At 37.6% G+C, this 16,058-nt stretch overlaps 1 protein-coding gene across 13 annotated transcripts in view; it reads right to left on the reverse strand.

Moving 5' to 3' along the window:
- The window catches only part of SOX6 (SRY-box transcription factor 6), a 366,958-nt gene that overhangs the window by 120,876 nt on the left and 230,024 nt on the right, over positions 1-16,058 (reverse strand). The window lies entirely within an intron of this gene.

Below are 16,058 nucleotides of genomic sequence, written 5' to 3' on the forward strand. Positions count from 1 at the left end.
GGCCTTTGTAGCATTAACATCTGAATGTTCCTGGAAGCTGCAGTTCATCAAGTGTTATGTATTTTGTCATCTCTAGGGAGAAAGGAAATAAATAGGTGATTCTGAGCTTGACAGCTGTAAATCTATTAACAGGATGAAGGTAGATGTACTATTTCTATTTTGTGGAGTTATTCCTGATCTGCACAGATATAAGTAGGATCCATGTCAGGCTTGTGATTTTTATCCAATTAGAATTCCTTTATTTAGTAAAACAAACAAACAAACAAAAAAACGATATAAGTTTATTGATCTACTTTCGTTTCTCTCTCCCTCTCTCTTCTTTATTAAAACCTCTGGCATTCTTTGTAATCAAAATTGCCGCCCCCCCCCTTTTTTTAGTAATATTTTAACAAGCTTTTAATACTCTTTTAATACTTTTTTACAAATCCCAGTGAAACAAATTTAAATAGTGCTTTGAAATTCTACCTATTGCTATCATTCCCTTCTTCAGTACAGAAGGGCAAAGCAAGAGTGTCTCAAAAGAAAAAAAAAATAGGCAAACCAAAATGGAGTCCTACATTCTATTCCTGTGATCCATCATCCATCTCATGCTTCTCAGAAAGGTTTTTTTTCTTTCTTTCTTTTCTTTCTTTTTTTTAATAGTATCTCTGGAACTTTTGATTCTCTTTACAGCTAGAGCACTAACTCTATATAATGTCAGAAGCAGCATTCTATAAGAAGCTCTAGTTGAATTTTTTTAAAATTTTATCCCTTTTACATTCAACAACTCTTCTCAATCCAACAAGCTTCTTCTGTTGAGGTAACTCTACAGCTGCTACTGGCATCTCAGTTTTTGTAAGTGTATGTGCACCAAGTCCTGAGACTAGGCTATGAGCTCTGAGGCCATATACCCCAAAGCTCCTCCATGAGCATCCTCATGAATATGTTCTGACAGAGAAGAATCAAATGGACTATTTGTTTGTCAAGAGGCTTTTGGATTTGTTTTACAATAGGGAAGAAGCCTGAAACCATGTAGTATTTCTTTACAAAGAATGTTTGCTAATGGTACCTATAACATAGTCAAACCTCTTGCATTGGAGCAGTTCATTTTTCTCTCAAGGTAACAACAAAACTGGCAAAACTGTGGCCAGAAAAAATAACTGCGTTTTCCACACTTCAAAAAAATTGCATCATCTTGTCAAGTCATTCCCCACAAACCACACCAACTACCAATAACACAAGAGTGACCTGAGCCCCACAATTAAAAAAAAAGGAGGTGGGAGGGTTAAGTCCTGCTTCTTGGCTGGACTAGCATTATTAGACTATCTGAAAGGCATCAGAAGGGTCTGCTGGGTCTAAATACATACTTAAATATGTAGTGAGAGGTTTATGAAAAGCATACCATACCAGATATATACTAATAAGCTTTACATATGCTGAACCATTTATCTGAACGATTTTAATTAATATATTTACAAGAAGGCAGTAAGCACTAAGGAGGAGGCCTATTACTATATGTGAGAGAGGGAAACAGAGACAGAAGAGACACTGGAGAAGTAATTTCTCTGCACCTCTTGGAAGAAATCTTTCCTTGGGCTAAAGAGGTGATGACTTTTATTGCAAACCTAACCCAAAATGAACACAGTTCTTTCTTAATTTTTGGTTAGCAGGACCTTTAAAATGGCTACTTTGAAAAGAAAAATTACATCCTTGTAATTTTTATGTATGTTTATGTAAAATGAAAGTGGCAGTTCCGTGTTAATAAACCTTGCTTAAAAAAAAAAAAAAAAAAAAAAAAAAAAAAAAAAAAAAAAAAACAGTTGCTGAACTATGGTGAGTAATTAGCCCCTTAGCATCCCCTTTCTCCAGGAATGCTTCCTCCTGAGCTGGCTCTTTTAAATAGCTCCAGTCCTGGCTGCCTTTGTTGAGCTTGGAAATTGTGCACATATGAGAGAAATTAAGCCCTCATTTAACAGGGACACATGCCTGTCAAGTCCAGAGGAACAAAGGCTGGTCCCTGGGGGCTACTCAGCTCCCTGAGGCTGCCACTCATTCTGTTAGCAATGCTTACCCTTTACAGATTATGTATAAAACCCAATAAATCATTTCATCTGCTCTGGTTAATACACACACGAGCCTGGGACTTTCTTCAAAGTATTTTCTCTTTTGCCTGCAACACCATTGGTTTTGTAAGAGGTGACCTATGTTTGCTAGAGTGTAGCCAGATTTTTACTTTTAAATAGTAGCATTAATGCCTGGGTAGTAAAACTGAAACATTTACTGTCAGAAATAAAGACATTCGATGCTACATCTATTTCACACAGGAAATGCTTTATTGCTCTTTAATGGTCAATAATCATCAGTGTCTATTGTATAAATTACTATTATACTCTGCTCCTCCTAAAGTTACAGCCAAAATGTATGTGTATTTCAACTGATAGTAAAACAAGCCGGTAAATAAAATGACAGATGTGTGGCTTTGCCTAGGAAGAGAGTCTTTTCTCAATTAAAACAAATCAAATAGAAAAGTAATTTAATGAGGAAATCATTTTGTTTTTTTTCTTTACTGTGTTATCACAAAGATGTATCTATACTGTTCTCAATAAAACTAAAGAAAAAAGACTGATGATTAAAAGATACTAAAGACATAAAGTGATAACAGAAGCAAATACAGTGCAAAAAAAAAAAAAAATATTCATATACCGTATCACCTACCTCCAAGAACTCTAGAACAGATGGGTACAATTATCCTCAAATATAAATGCACACAGAGCAGAGAAATATTTTACCGTGAATTAAAAAAGCAAAATGAAATGCTGCCACTTCCACATTGAGCTTTTTGTTTTTAAAGAGGGCCTAACTCTGTATTTCCAGTATTAGACTGACATAAGTGGAGAGAAAATGAACAACACCAGCCAAGGAAATGGCACCCTGCACTGCATTAAATGAAGCAAAACGCTCGCTAACTTGTGCATGAGTTTTTCCTTACACTTGAGTGTAAGATTAAGCCAATGAAGACAAGTTAGCAGTGTAAAATAAAAAGAAATTGAAGTGCAGAATTATATCTTCTTCCAAAAAGATTTTTAAAGCAGTATTTCAATGTTTGCTATTACAAGGGCTTCTTTTTGTTTTGTCTACTCGGCAATTTTTAACTAACACATTGAAAGCAGGCCATTTCTTAGGCAACAATATTACGCTTTGTATTTAAAACCACAAAATAAAGAGGGCTGACTGTTCTGACAGCTTTAATCCTGATGATACTGGGAGCCCCAAGTAAAAAGAAACTGGTACAGCATGGAGTTTTCCCTGCTCAGCAGGCAGAGAAAAAGCAGTTCTGGATTTGATAAGTAAAACCAGATATAGGCAATGGTTAGAAGTTAAGCATTGCAATTAATAGGAAACATCAACAGTCCAATGAACTTGCCTATCCATGGTGTTTTTGAGAAGGCCTTTTCTCCCACCTTGTTAGATACTAATCCACTCTACAACAGTCATGATTTTTTTGCATGAAAGAAAACGCTTGTTCGTGCTCCTCTGCCTTTCGAGGGGAAAAGAGAGAGAGGATACAAAGATTCCAGCTCCCATTTACATAAAAGCCAGCATATTGTTATTATTAATTCATATTTATCACAGCAAATTTGTGTGAAGGTAGTGCTGAAAAACCCCTGACAGGGTCAGACCTCAATATGAGGTGCCTTACAAATACAAAGATGTGGCCCTTGTCCTCGAAGATCTGACAATCAAAGGAAACCACTGTGATAGTGATTCCTCCCAGTTAAAAATAGCAAGCATCAGTAAAACCAAAGCTCAGCCTTAGATTGTACCCAAATGCTATAATCAGGTACACATTACAAACAAGATACTAACAAATAATTATCTTATAGGAACGAATTCCTATAAATAAAACATGATACCATTGTACCATTGCCCTTGCAGCCTTACAAGTGGCAAAAATGCAGCAAATAACCTATTTCTTTGAAATAAAAATTGCACAATGTCTACACGTCTGTGGTGTTCAACTTAATACGGATCTCCACCGTAACTACACAGAATGCACTACTGAATAACTGAATGAATGGAAATCAAAAAGCTAGGAGAGTAGGTCCCATGAAGTAGTAACAATTGAGAATGATTCTGTAGGTATACATAAAAATAAGCCCTATCATTAAAAATAAGCTTGTCATAAAAGTGATTGTAATTATGGAAAAATTCTGACTAAAGCTAATCTGTGTGAGTAAGGATTGGGCCTAAATTCAAATCCCTGGTCGAAAGGTCATTAAATAAATGAAAGACTTAACTTCAGCAGATTTTGGGTCATTCCTAAATGCCCACGTTGGATTTACCTGGTTAATAGAAGATCTGTTTTCAGAATAGGACATAAGGAAGCATTATTTTGGCTTTTTTTCCCCTTGCAGCTTAAGCAGTATCGATGGAGGCTACAGAAACTCTGAGCCACTTTATCCACCTACTCTTTAAAGATCAAAATGCAAAATGTTGCCGTGAAAACGAGGGAGAATATGCAAAGGTGTTATACGCTATGTATGCCACTGACATAATACTTTAATAGGATATGCTGTAATTTCCTGCAATTAATATCTTAGCAGAGCTATAAAGGCTTTTTTCCAAAATTATACCATTGCGTTTACAACACTAAAATTAATGTTGTGTCAACCTTTCCATTATAAGCCCCCTTTTTCAGAGGTTTATAACTTGGCTGTAAAAATATACTCTGGCCTAAAATGTGGCACGCAAGATCTCCATTTAGAAGCAGCCATTTCGATTAAATAAAAAACATTATTTAACAGATGTTTCAAGTAAGTCTTTTGAATGCCCTAGAAAACATGCCAGGGATCACTAAGAAATGTAGGCATTCTTTAAGCAGAAAATTATTTTCTCTTCTCGATAAGCCACTGTTCAAAGGATGCCTCACAGTCATAGAAGTTGTTCCTTACCTGTAGGAAAAACGCTTGGATTTGGGAAACTACAGAACTCTTCAGTGAGCGCAGCCTCCCCGCTTGCCTCTTTCCGTATGACAACGTCTATCCTTCTGGTCAGCACCGCGACCACGCGAGAGGCTCAAGCTAGCTGAAATGGTTTTTGTTTCGGGCAAGGGAGAGGGGGAAAGGAGCGGACAAATATTTCTCTGGCTGGCTGAAGCGAAGCTATAGCTGAGGAAATAAGGTTTGAAGAGGGTGGATTCACTCTGGCTCAGAACTCCATCAGAGTAAAGGAAGCCAAGTGATAACTTTGACAAAAAAAATCATGATGGAAAGGAAGACCAAGAAGTTAGAGAATCACCCTATCCATTCTGAAACCACAGATTTCAGAGCTCACTAATTTCATATAAGATCTGGAACAAGTCACTTAGGAAACTTAAGTGCCTAAATTAGGAGCCTAGATTCCCTGTCTAATCAACAGTGGGTAATTCAGAGCACCTGGACTGCATTATATACAGAGACAAAACTCCCAATTCAATCACCCAAATTAGATATCTAAAATTAGATGCCTCCAAATATCTATATGCTTTTTATTCTACCTCCAAAGAGTTTTGTGAGGATAACACACTTAAGCTTGTGAGACACTCAGATACTCTACAGTAGTAGAGTGTGAGACACTCTACTAATAGAGATGAGTATCCTGAAAATATATCACCAATAAAATTCAATGAGATGTAATAGGCAAAGCCAGAAAAGTGAGAGTAGAGATCTGCAATAAAAATCACTTCTTTGTGTAGCAAAAACAAGCACCAGATACCCTCCTCTGAAACAGAGATTTTTTCCTATATTTCTAATTTATATTTACATTATATAAATTGCTTTGTCAAACAAGGAATCTCAGTCTCTGTTTAGGCTACAGGAATACATTGCACTATCAGTTTTATTTTGTTACCTGTAGCAAACACCCACTTAAGGCTGTTGTATATTAGCCTTCACACTACTCATTTGTCCACCTGATCTATATTTTAAAGCAACTACATGTTCCTCCACCTGGCTAATCTCTACTTCACAGAATAAAAATGACTAATATATTACTTTAAAATAAAATTCCCTAGCTCAGGGGTACCCTTACACGTTGTGGGGCGGTGATATGTCTCAAGATGGATTTCACACTTCACCATCAACTGTGAATTTCTTTGCTTTTATTATTTGGTGTTACAACTTTAATGTTTTCTTAACATACTGTCATTATGGGTGGGTGAATAAGAGGAATCTGGCATTCATAATGCACCATTGTATACTGTTTACATCATTTATTTTCTTTTTATTGAATGATTACAAACTTCAATTAAAAATTAATAACATTTTGTGGGAGTTACTGTATATGAATTAAGTGTGGTGATGTCAGTGCATCCCTCTGGAATTTAAAAGATATTTCACTGTGTTATATCATGTGTCGCACAGTATATCAATTTTTATTTCCCATCCCTCAAGTCTGGAATGCACACTGTTTAACTTCTTAGATTCTCAATATAGACATAATTTACCCAAGCTGTGCAAATGCCTGACTTGCTAAAGATGATATATATAAGATTTATATAAAATTCTAGTTCTTTCAAACAAGTCAAAGTCTTGCATACAACATAACCCACTACATTATTTAATTAGCCGGGGGAGGGGAGTCTACTGTAAAACACAAAGGGAAATATGGTGTATAATGCAATCATAAGCCAGTTGTTCTTTACTTTAACAATCACTTAAAATAAGACAGGTAAACTCCAGGCCAAGGCTGTTTTCAGCTTTCCTTGAGGGCTATGCTTTGACACTTTTGCCTGTGTCTGGATTAGCTGGTTGCATAAAACATAAGGAATCTTAGAAATCTTTTTTTCCCCCTGTAGTTTTACATTTTTGCATAACTCATCGTATGTTTACCAAAAGTTAAACTGCATCTGGTTGCTCATTTATTTGTTTGTAGATACTACTTCTTTCTTCATGGAAATCTCTAATTCCCAAACACATTCAATGAGCAATGTGCTTACTTCTTCCTTGCTATTATGACATTAAATATATTTAAAATATATTTTCATGCCGAAATTGATTCGACAATACACTTGTATTCTTGATGTCTCCCACAATTACTTCAAACACTGAACAACAAATTTATCTTGTCTTGTAACAGACTTTTTATACACTCTTAATTATAACAACTAAAAACCACTTTGATCCTTTATGTCAGAGTTTAGACCATCTGGTAAATTTAAGATTTTACTGTGAGATTTCAAAAAGTACTTTACAATTTATTTTCTAATGCTTTTGGCCTTTTTATGTGGGGCTGCACTTCATCATTTTCCTCCAAATACCTCTTTCTGCAGACAGAAATTTTGACCTCTGATATCATCACATTCCAATCTCGCCTGTATACCTGAATATCCCATAAATCAAGTCATTTCAATACTAACTTTTATGAACTATTTTCTTTATTCACTATCTCCTGATGAGTGTGTCAAGTAGCAAAAAAAAAAAAAAAAAACGTAATGTAAATCCTGATTGTTTTTCCCTCTCGGCCATCACATGGTTGTCAATCACAAGAATCATCACTGAAAAAGTAACTAATTAAAAATGAAAGGCCAATATCTTAGGCAGTTTCTGTGTCAGTCCTGGGATATGTTTCAATGCAACGCTGATGTGAGACCTGAAAAAGAGCTAGCGTGGCCAACAGGTTGCCTATTTTCTCCTGCTACATCTATTTGTCTAGTAAAACAAATCACCTCCCTTAAACCCCTGCCTCACTTATATCTTTGATGTCCAAATCACAATACTAATATTCTAGGTCCTATTTCATTCTTCATATGAGCTCCCCAGTCACTTACGTGAGTAACACTTAGATATACAAGTTATCAAATACTGGCTTTGTAAGTATTACCCAAGCAAGTAAGACTTCACAGGATTGGCCCCGTTGGAAAGCTGCCAGTTGGCTGAACTTCTGCTGCCAGTTACCCGTTTTAGTTTGTGCACATGCTGCTCAGAAAGGAAACACGTGGGAGCAAAACTTCCCATTATGCAGCCTGATTTGGACTTGAACAGGTTAGACTGCAGCTTTGACAGCGCAGCCCCGCATAGGGGTTGACGCACACCTCCACTACCAGGGGATTAGCACCAGAAGGGTTCAGCAGGGCATAATCTCCACTAGAGTCTTTGGGAGCCACCCAAGGGTGTAGGAATGAGCTTGCACAGGGCCTCCCATAGCCTGGCAACTCCTGCGCTGGCATACCAGCGTGGCTCGGCTGGGCAGCCCACTGGTGGAGTGACCCCTGAGCAGCAGTACAGGTGGGTAGCAGATACTCACTGGATCCTACACGGTTGTTCAGAAGCGTGTTACAATCTGCCCCTGAACTAATGAGGCTCCGGTCTGAGACCCTTATGTAAGTACAGGCTGCAGAATGAAACTCTGGGCTCAAAAGAATCAATGAGATTTTAGCGCCTAGCTTTGACAGAGGCACAGCTGAGAAGAAGTGGCCTTTAAGCCACTGGCAAGGCTGCAACACAACACTCCTAGCTTGAAAGAAGCAGCAGCACTTGAACTGGGGAGTATGGGTGCCTGGACCTTCATTTCCAATTTTAAAACAGACGTGGGAGAGGGAAAGTGGGAAGGCAGCTACTATCATTTTCTGCACCAATATGAGCCTGAGGAACAATGATATTTACTTTGGTTTAACTAATTTCCACACATCAGATCATGTTCGGCACCCATGTGCCAAAGTCCTATTCTTCAAGTCTGTTGAAATATCACTTTCCGAAACATGTGTGCTAACATTTGGCCAACACCACCACAAGATCATTTTATTAACTTGTAGCTCATTTCATAGACTGCTGCTCATGTTGCTAACATATGCTATTCTGCCATTTACTGCTCTATAATTAGAGAAGTCATATGAAAGAAATACACAAGGCTGAATTTTTGCATTAAATACCATTTGTTTAGACTTGGGTAGGCGAAATAAAGCTATTTAAAAGGAAAAAAGCATAGAGTGAATTAGAAAACTGTAAGGCAGCTATTTTAACTCTTAAAAGGTCATATTAAAAATTAAAATACCCTCTTCTCCAACTGCATAAAGTTTTACGGATTATATTCAAGTCAAACCCAGAACTACTTTCTGCTTTGCCAAGACACAGCTCGTCTCCCAGGGCTGAGGGCCTCAGAGGCAGAGCAAATAGCAGGATCCTTACGAATGGGGGGCAGAGGTGCAAGAACTGAACCGTAGGCAGTAACGCTGAAGGGGTGAGCCTTTAGCACATCATGTTATCTTTCTCTGGCCACCACCATGCTGCCACTAAAAAGCATGTTCAGCAAGGAAAAGGCTGAATAAGGGACAGGGAGCACAGCCAGGGTACCCATTAAAACTGCAGGTCTCCTTCCCTGCAGCAGGAGATGGACCTGTGGCTGCAAGAACTTTCACTTCAGGTCTTTAGCTGGAGAAAGGTCTGTCAAACAACCATGGTCCCGCTCCTTGGGCGGCTGGGAAAGGGCAAGAAGCCCACATTGCTTTTCCTCCCACGCTGCCGACAGAAAATTCCAAACTAGACAGCCATAAGATGACTTTTGGTGGAAAAAGCTGGCCAGCAATACAGCTTTTGCTTGCGTAACTATCAAAAAAGACTTTAGAACTCATTAATAAGCCATTATGTAATAATAAATAAAATATGAAACATTTTACTTTGATGTTTAGCATATTTGTTTTTCCTCCATTGGATCAGTTTCTATTTTTGCTAACCAAGTTATGAGCTGGACAGAAGCTGCGACACCACACCTACGGCAGAGCCCTGGGAATTCGAAGCAGTGATTTAGCAGCCAGCTACAAGTCACAGGCACATAATGGCAATTCTCTCTTCCGTGTGGACAGCTGCCCTGCAGAAGGGAGCTAGTCACAGATTTTTTTAATACTGAACCGTAAAAACAAAACAAAAAACAACAACAACAACAGGCAATGACAGTGTGGAAACAATTCACGAGCAACCTAGAATTTAAGGGAAATGTCTCTTCTCTATTGTAAATTAATAAAATACAGCTATAGTTTATTAAGTCACCACAATACTTTTCATTTTCAATTGCCATAATCTTGACTGTTTAAAAATTACCACAGTAGTTCTACCTATTCTTTAATCCAGAAATATCATTATTAAAATGTTTGATGCAGGCTACAGCGCATCCATCATTACTTTTAAAAGTTAATTAGATTAGATAAAAGAAATAATTACATTTGCATTTTTATCCCAATTTTAAAGTTCCAAAGAAGATCACAACAGTGTGCCTGTGGGCAACTGAAAACAGCATACAGCAGTGAAATATAAAGGCAAAAAAGGTCTGTTTTTCCTGGCTAATCCATGATTGAAGATACAATTACAAAATATTTTCAGGGTTTGCTGAAGCTGGGGGCTATTCCTAGACTTCTAAGCTTTGTTTACAACCCTCAGTTTCTTTCAAGGGAGTATCTGATCTGCGAACACCCTGCCAACAGAGGTATCAAATTGCTTTCAATGGCTTGATTTGGTCCTGTCAAGAGCTTGCTGGAAGGGGATCAGTTTCACGATCAATAACACACACACACACACACACACACAAAAAAAAAAAAAAAAAGAAAAGAAAGAAAAAAAAGAAAGAAAAAGGCAAAAGGCAAAAAAAGAAAGGTGGTAGTGGTGAGAGGAGAATATTGCCTAGTGCCAGAACAGTGGCACTGCAATGGCTTTTCACTTGTCAATGCTAAATACCCTTTACAACAAGAAATGCCCTAAGACAGTGACGTGGCCTGACAATAACTAGATTCCGGCCTGTGTGCTTTCAGCAAGCTCACTGCTACGAGGTTTAACCTGTCTCCCAAAGGCAATAAATGAAAGGTTCAGCTCTTAAAAGTGGAGGTCAGTTTGATACTTAATGATGAAGCATATCTTTAAATCTATTTCTACTATTATTATCCTAGCAAAAAATTAATTAACCGGGTCAGGGAGGCTACGAAGGCTAATGTGGAATGTAATTATTCCTGATCTTTAGACACGTACTTCACATAAAGAGATGGTCCTTATTCAGCTCACCAGGTACCTGAATTGTCAGTAGTTAATCATCTCAATATCAAGAGAGACACATTGGCTCAGCCTCTTAAGTACGATTCAAACAACTCATATTCAAGGACAGTTTAAATAATTGTAATTTTTATGTTACTATTCTTTTGTTTGTTTACTACCACAGTAATCATGCTCACTTGCTTTGACTGAACTAGACAATGCAAGAACTTTGATATTAACCTATGTGGTGTGAATATGTACATTAAAATCAGGAAAAAAAATAGGAAAAGTTCTAGTGGCTGAATTAAAACAGAATACTTACAAGAGCAGAGAAAGTCAATTTTTTATGGAATGGAAATTATACTTGATTCAAAGAGAAAGGGAAATGTTCTGCAATGGCATTTACCATAGTATAGAATAAAGGAATAAGGTGAAGAGAAAAGCAGAAAGCAGTTTAGACTTGCTTTCACTGTGATAATCATCACAAGGTTCTCCAGAAAAGCTCAACAACCAGTGTCCCTTTCAAAAATTTCAGCCACAATTTAGGATTTGCCCTAATAAAGCCTACCTACCAGAGAAGCAAAGCGATAGCACTTTCATCCTTTAAGCCCCTCCGCATGTAGAGAAATCCTGGAGGAAACACTCCAGGTGTCAAGCGGGCTCCCACCGCCTTCCTCGGTGGAACGTGGCAGGTCACAGGCTTTTGGCAAGCCTTGCTGTGAGAACTGACTTTTGCCAAGGAGGCACTGAACTCGCAGGGACTTCAGAGCCTCAAGTGCTTTGAAGGCTTGGACCGTTAGACTTACACAAGGCCTTCATTTTTTTTACTCTTCTCTTTACGATGCACCACCAAATTCTTCCTTTAAACACCTTTTTCCTCTCATCCCTAGGGTTTCCTTATCACAGCACAGATTGAGATGTCCTTGGAGTAGCCTTATTTTGTCCGTAATACTTAAAGAACACATTTCGAATAAAAAAGAAAGTTTCTTAACAAATCTGAATCACCCTGGAGCCCAATTTGATATCTTACTTGTCCTACTGTGCTTTCCCAACTTTATTTCCACTTAAAGGAATGATTTGTCTGCAAACTTTGCCGAATGAAGATTATAGTTTGGCACAATATTTTTCATCTCATCTTTGCAGTCTCCCCTGTAGAAGAGTGTTTATCCTCTTCCCTAAGAGCAGTATGAACATTTGAGCTGAAAAGTAATAATACACTGAAATTTTTCTTTCAAGTTCTCAAAACATTTTGTTTGGATTGAGGAACAGGAAACAATTTGCCAAATTTCAGATAGTTAATCAAAGACAACTAAGAATAACTCCAAAGTCTCTCTCCCTTTAGCCAACAGACAAAACTGCTTTTCCTCACCCTGAAAACATTATCTTCACTTAGAAAATATGATAGAATTATGAAGAATATTTAATGATCTCAGTATTCTTCAAATACCTATGTTGTTCTCACATGCTATGTTTGCTGATGGACTGCTGGCAAAGGTTTGGATGTCTAACAAGTTTGGAGTAAGGTGCTCTAGTAAATGGACTTTAAAGAAACTAAACGAAGTAAGGTGTTTAAAAATGGTAAATAAATAATACAGTATAAATCAAAATGTAAACAATACATAAAAATAATGTAAATTAACCCAGTGGGTATCCAGTGAACAATATGTGTTTTAATAGTAGACTATTTCCATTTATACATACTGCTGACAGAAATCTTGTAAGCCTCATCTAATGTTATTTTTAATTGTTCAAATGGATAGCTAAATTAGATGCACTTACTCATGAAAATCACTGTTTAAAAACTAATGCCATACCTCAGAAGATCAGAGTGGTACACAGTGTGTCTCATGTGATGATAACATTGCATCAGCAATGCCCCACTCCTGAATACTAGAGAACATACTGTACTCATTTCAAGTAGCTGTGCCATGAATAGGCCCATGTCCAGATGGAACTGGCACCTGTGCTACTCACACATTTTATCATCTTTTCAAAAAGCGAGTGACAGGGAAGAGTACTATTGTTTTTTCCTGCCTACAAAGCATAGACAATGATCCAGGCTGTCCTGCGTAAGTGATCACGGTTTCCTGAAAAGGGTAGCACAAGAGACTTTTTAAACTAACACTCAGGATAAAATCAAGTGTACTACTGGGGTACAGCTTAAAATTCTACCAAGCCCAAAGAACCAAAGTGGGAATATAAAGTTTTATTAGAAAACTGTTTTTCCCCTCAAGCCACAGAGAATTTGATTCACTTCATCTCACTTCAAATCTCTACACTATAGGCATCCACATCCTTTATAGTTAATGCAGAGAAACAGCCATTTTAGGCAACAATTCACCTGACATATTTTAAGTGTCTACTTTAGGACAAGATGAATTGCATCCTAAAATTATTCACACTCTGCTTCTCTTTCACTAGAAAAACAATATGGATAATTAACTGAGCCACAGAGTCTGTACTGTAGATCTCGCCTTTTGATCTGATGAATTCCACCTCACGTTGCTAGTGCGACTTCTTGGCAGCTACTTCAGGCTCCATGCTGAGGTTTCCTCCAAAGAGGCTGCGAGGGTGCCAGGGCGAGCCAGTGCTGCGTCGCATCACCCAGGTGCCTGCATCTCACCTATAGCCCTCAGGGAGCTGCACGTCTCCACAAGCTGCAACACTCGCAACCGGTTCAACAGCAGCAAACCCATCAGAAACTGCCAAGGAGACCTAGCAACTAACTTCTACCACACGCAAGTCCTGGCCAACAAACCTGCCACAAAATTGATCAGAACAAATACACAAAGAAGAACTACTCAATGAATGGACTACGTAAGCTGGTGTTTAGCCTAGGAAACAAACTGTCCCATAATCCTAAGAAACTTTTCTTAGAAAGCTCCCTGTAAGACCAATATGTGTTTGATACGGCAACCGCCCAACAGTCCTAGCACTTTGCAGAAGCACCCAGGAGGTTCCTAAGGATGAGAAGCCCACTACCAGCCTGATCCACAAGCCAGGACAGAAAACATGCTGAAAGTCAAGTCACCTGACACATGCAAGTAAAACTTGTTCCATATAAATATACATATTTATATATATAAAACATACAAATATAAGTAAGGAGTCCAGACTACTAAGGAACTATGCAGTAAGAGTATATTGGCAAAGATTTTAAAACAAATGCACTTAAGGAAAGGTCACTGAGATAGTTCAGCTCACATGAACAGAACTGTCATTTCCACCTGTTAAAACATCTGTTTGAATTTACATATAAGAAAGGACACAAAAGAAAACTTGTGAAGGGTTCAGCATTATGCAAGAGGAAACCTGAGAACGAACAAAAAAATGAACCTGCAGACTTTCCTAGCACAGTATGTCCCTGGAATCAGCAGAAGGGTAAATCTTCACCATTCTCAGTAGAGTATTATGGGTAAAGTGCCATGCTTAACAGAAAGGCAACAGAAACTACGCTTTTTTTTTTTTTTTTTTTTTTTTAACTATCTTTAAAAAAAAAAATAAAAGAAAAAAAGAAAAAAAAAGGAAGTCCTTCCTCTGAGGCAGTATGTTCAAGTTACAGCAAAATCCTTGGAGGGAAAGAGATTTTTACTATTTTATTGCTCCAGAAGAGCTTTAGACCTGACCCTTAAAAATTGGAAGGCAATCAGCATAGGAGTTTATTCCCAGGAAAGAAGAGATGAGACTGGGAACACTAGTAAAGCACCCAGAAAGCAATGAGTGTTAGACGAACCACTTTTTCTTCACATTGCCTCAAACTGTCATACTCTAAAGAAGATTTTACAGCAGCTCTTCTGGAAATTGATGGATTTCTAATTGCCATAAAGAGGACAGCAACTGGTAGTCACGTAACATTCGTTTCATGGAATCATAAGCTGAGAGCATTGTGTGCACTTTCTCCTTAGAGAAATCTCTTTGAAGCCTAAATCTTTCCTTACAATAAGAAGGATAATAATAGCATAAAAAAGAACTTCAGATTTTTGCCCTCCTGTAGGCTTTTGGCTCTTGTAGTTTATCAAAGCCAGCAATTGTAAAAATAAAGCTTCTGAAATTATGATAATATAAAAATTGTCAAAATTGGACAAATGTCAAAAATGAAATTATGATAATATAAACCACTAAACCTGAAAAAGACTACGTGGAATGCTATAAAATATGATCCAAAAAATTTCCCCAAATTAAAATTTATTTATGTCACTTTAAACTTCTGGTTATTTCCAATATCTGAGGGCAGCTTTCTGATCGGCACTTGGCTCACAATGTTCTTGGTAGCAGTTGGGGATGTATAGGAGAAATTAACAAGACTCAGACGACTTCTAGACACCTCCCCAAAAAAGGCAAACTAAAATGTGAAGTGCCTTTAAATCATTTACTACAGAGCAGGATACTTCCCAGTAAAACATAGCTATGCTCTCCAATAAGATACAAAATGATCTGGTTATGATTCCTCTTTCTGTGTCCTAATTTTTAAAGGAATTTTAAAAAATAAAACATATTTCTCATGCAAATAACTCTCTGTTTAACAGATTCAGCTATGTTTCCTTCTTCACTCTTATGCCAAGTAAAGATTTTTTTTTTTATACGCAGGAAAACGATTCATTGTTTTTGAAAGCTAGATTTGCAAATAACACCTAGAGGAGAAGGTGATGCATTTTTTTACTTTCATTGCTGCTTCATATCTTCCATTCCTCATGTACCCCTAAAACAAACATGCAGTCTTCTTTTCAAAACTGCAGTCTTCCAACAGGCAACGACAATGATACTTTAAATTCAATCATGGTTCTCAGTCCAGGTATCAGCACATTTATAAATATTAATTAAATCCATTAAAGTCCAACTGAAACTGCATTGAAAACTTTTCAAAAGGATTTGCAAACACATTGGGTTTGGGATGAGGGAAGGAAAGGCTTCGCTTTTGGCATATAACAACATGGCAACCAGTTGATTAGGGGAAAAATAGATTGTCCAAACTTACAAGAAATGATTGGCAGCACAATCAGCTATCAGACCAGAATTAAATACTTAAATCAAAGAACAGGCCCATAGAAATGCTTTCATGGGAAGCAGAAAAGGTAATAAAGACAC

This window comes from Rhea pennata, chromosome 5 (assembly GCF_028389875.1).
Source record: "Rhea pennata isolate bPtePen1 chromosome 5, bPtePen1.pri, whole genome shotgun sequence".
Classification (NCBI taxonomy): Eukaryota; Metazoa; Chordata; class Aves; order Rheiformes; family Rheidae; genus Rhea; species Rhea pennata.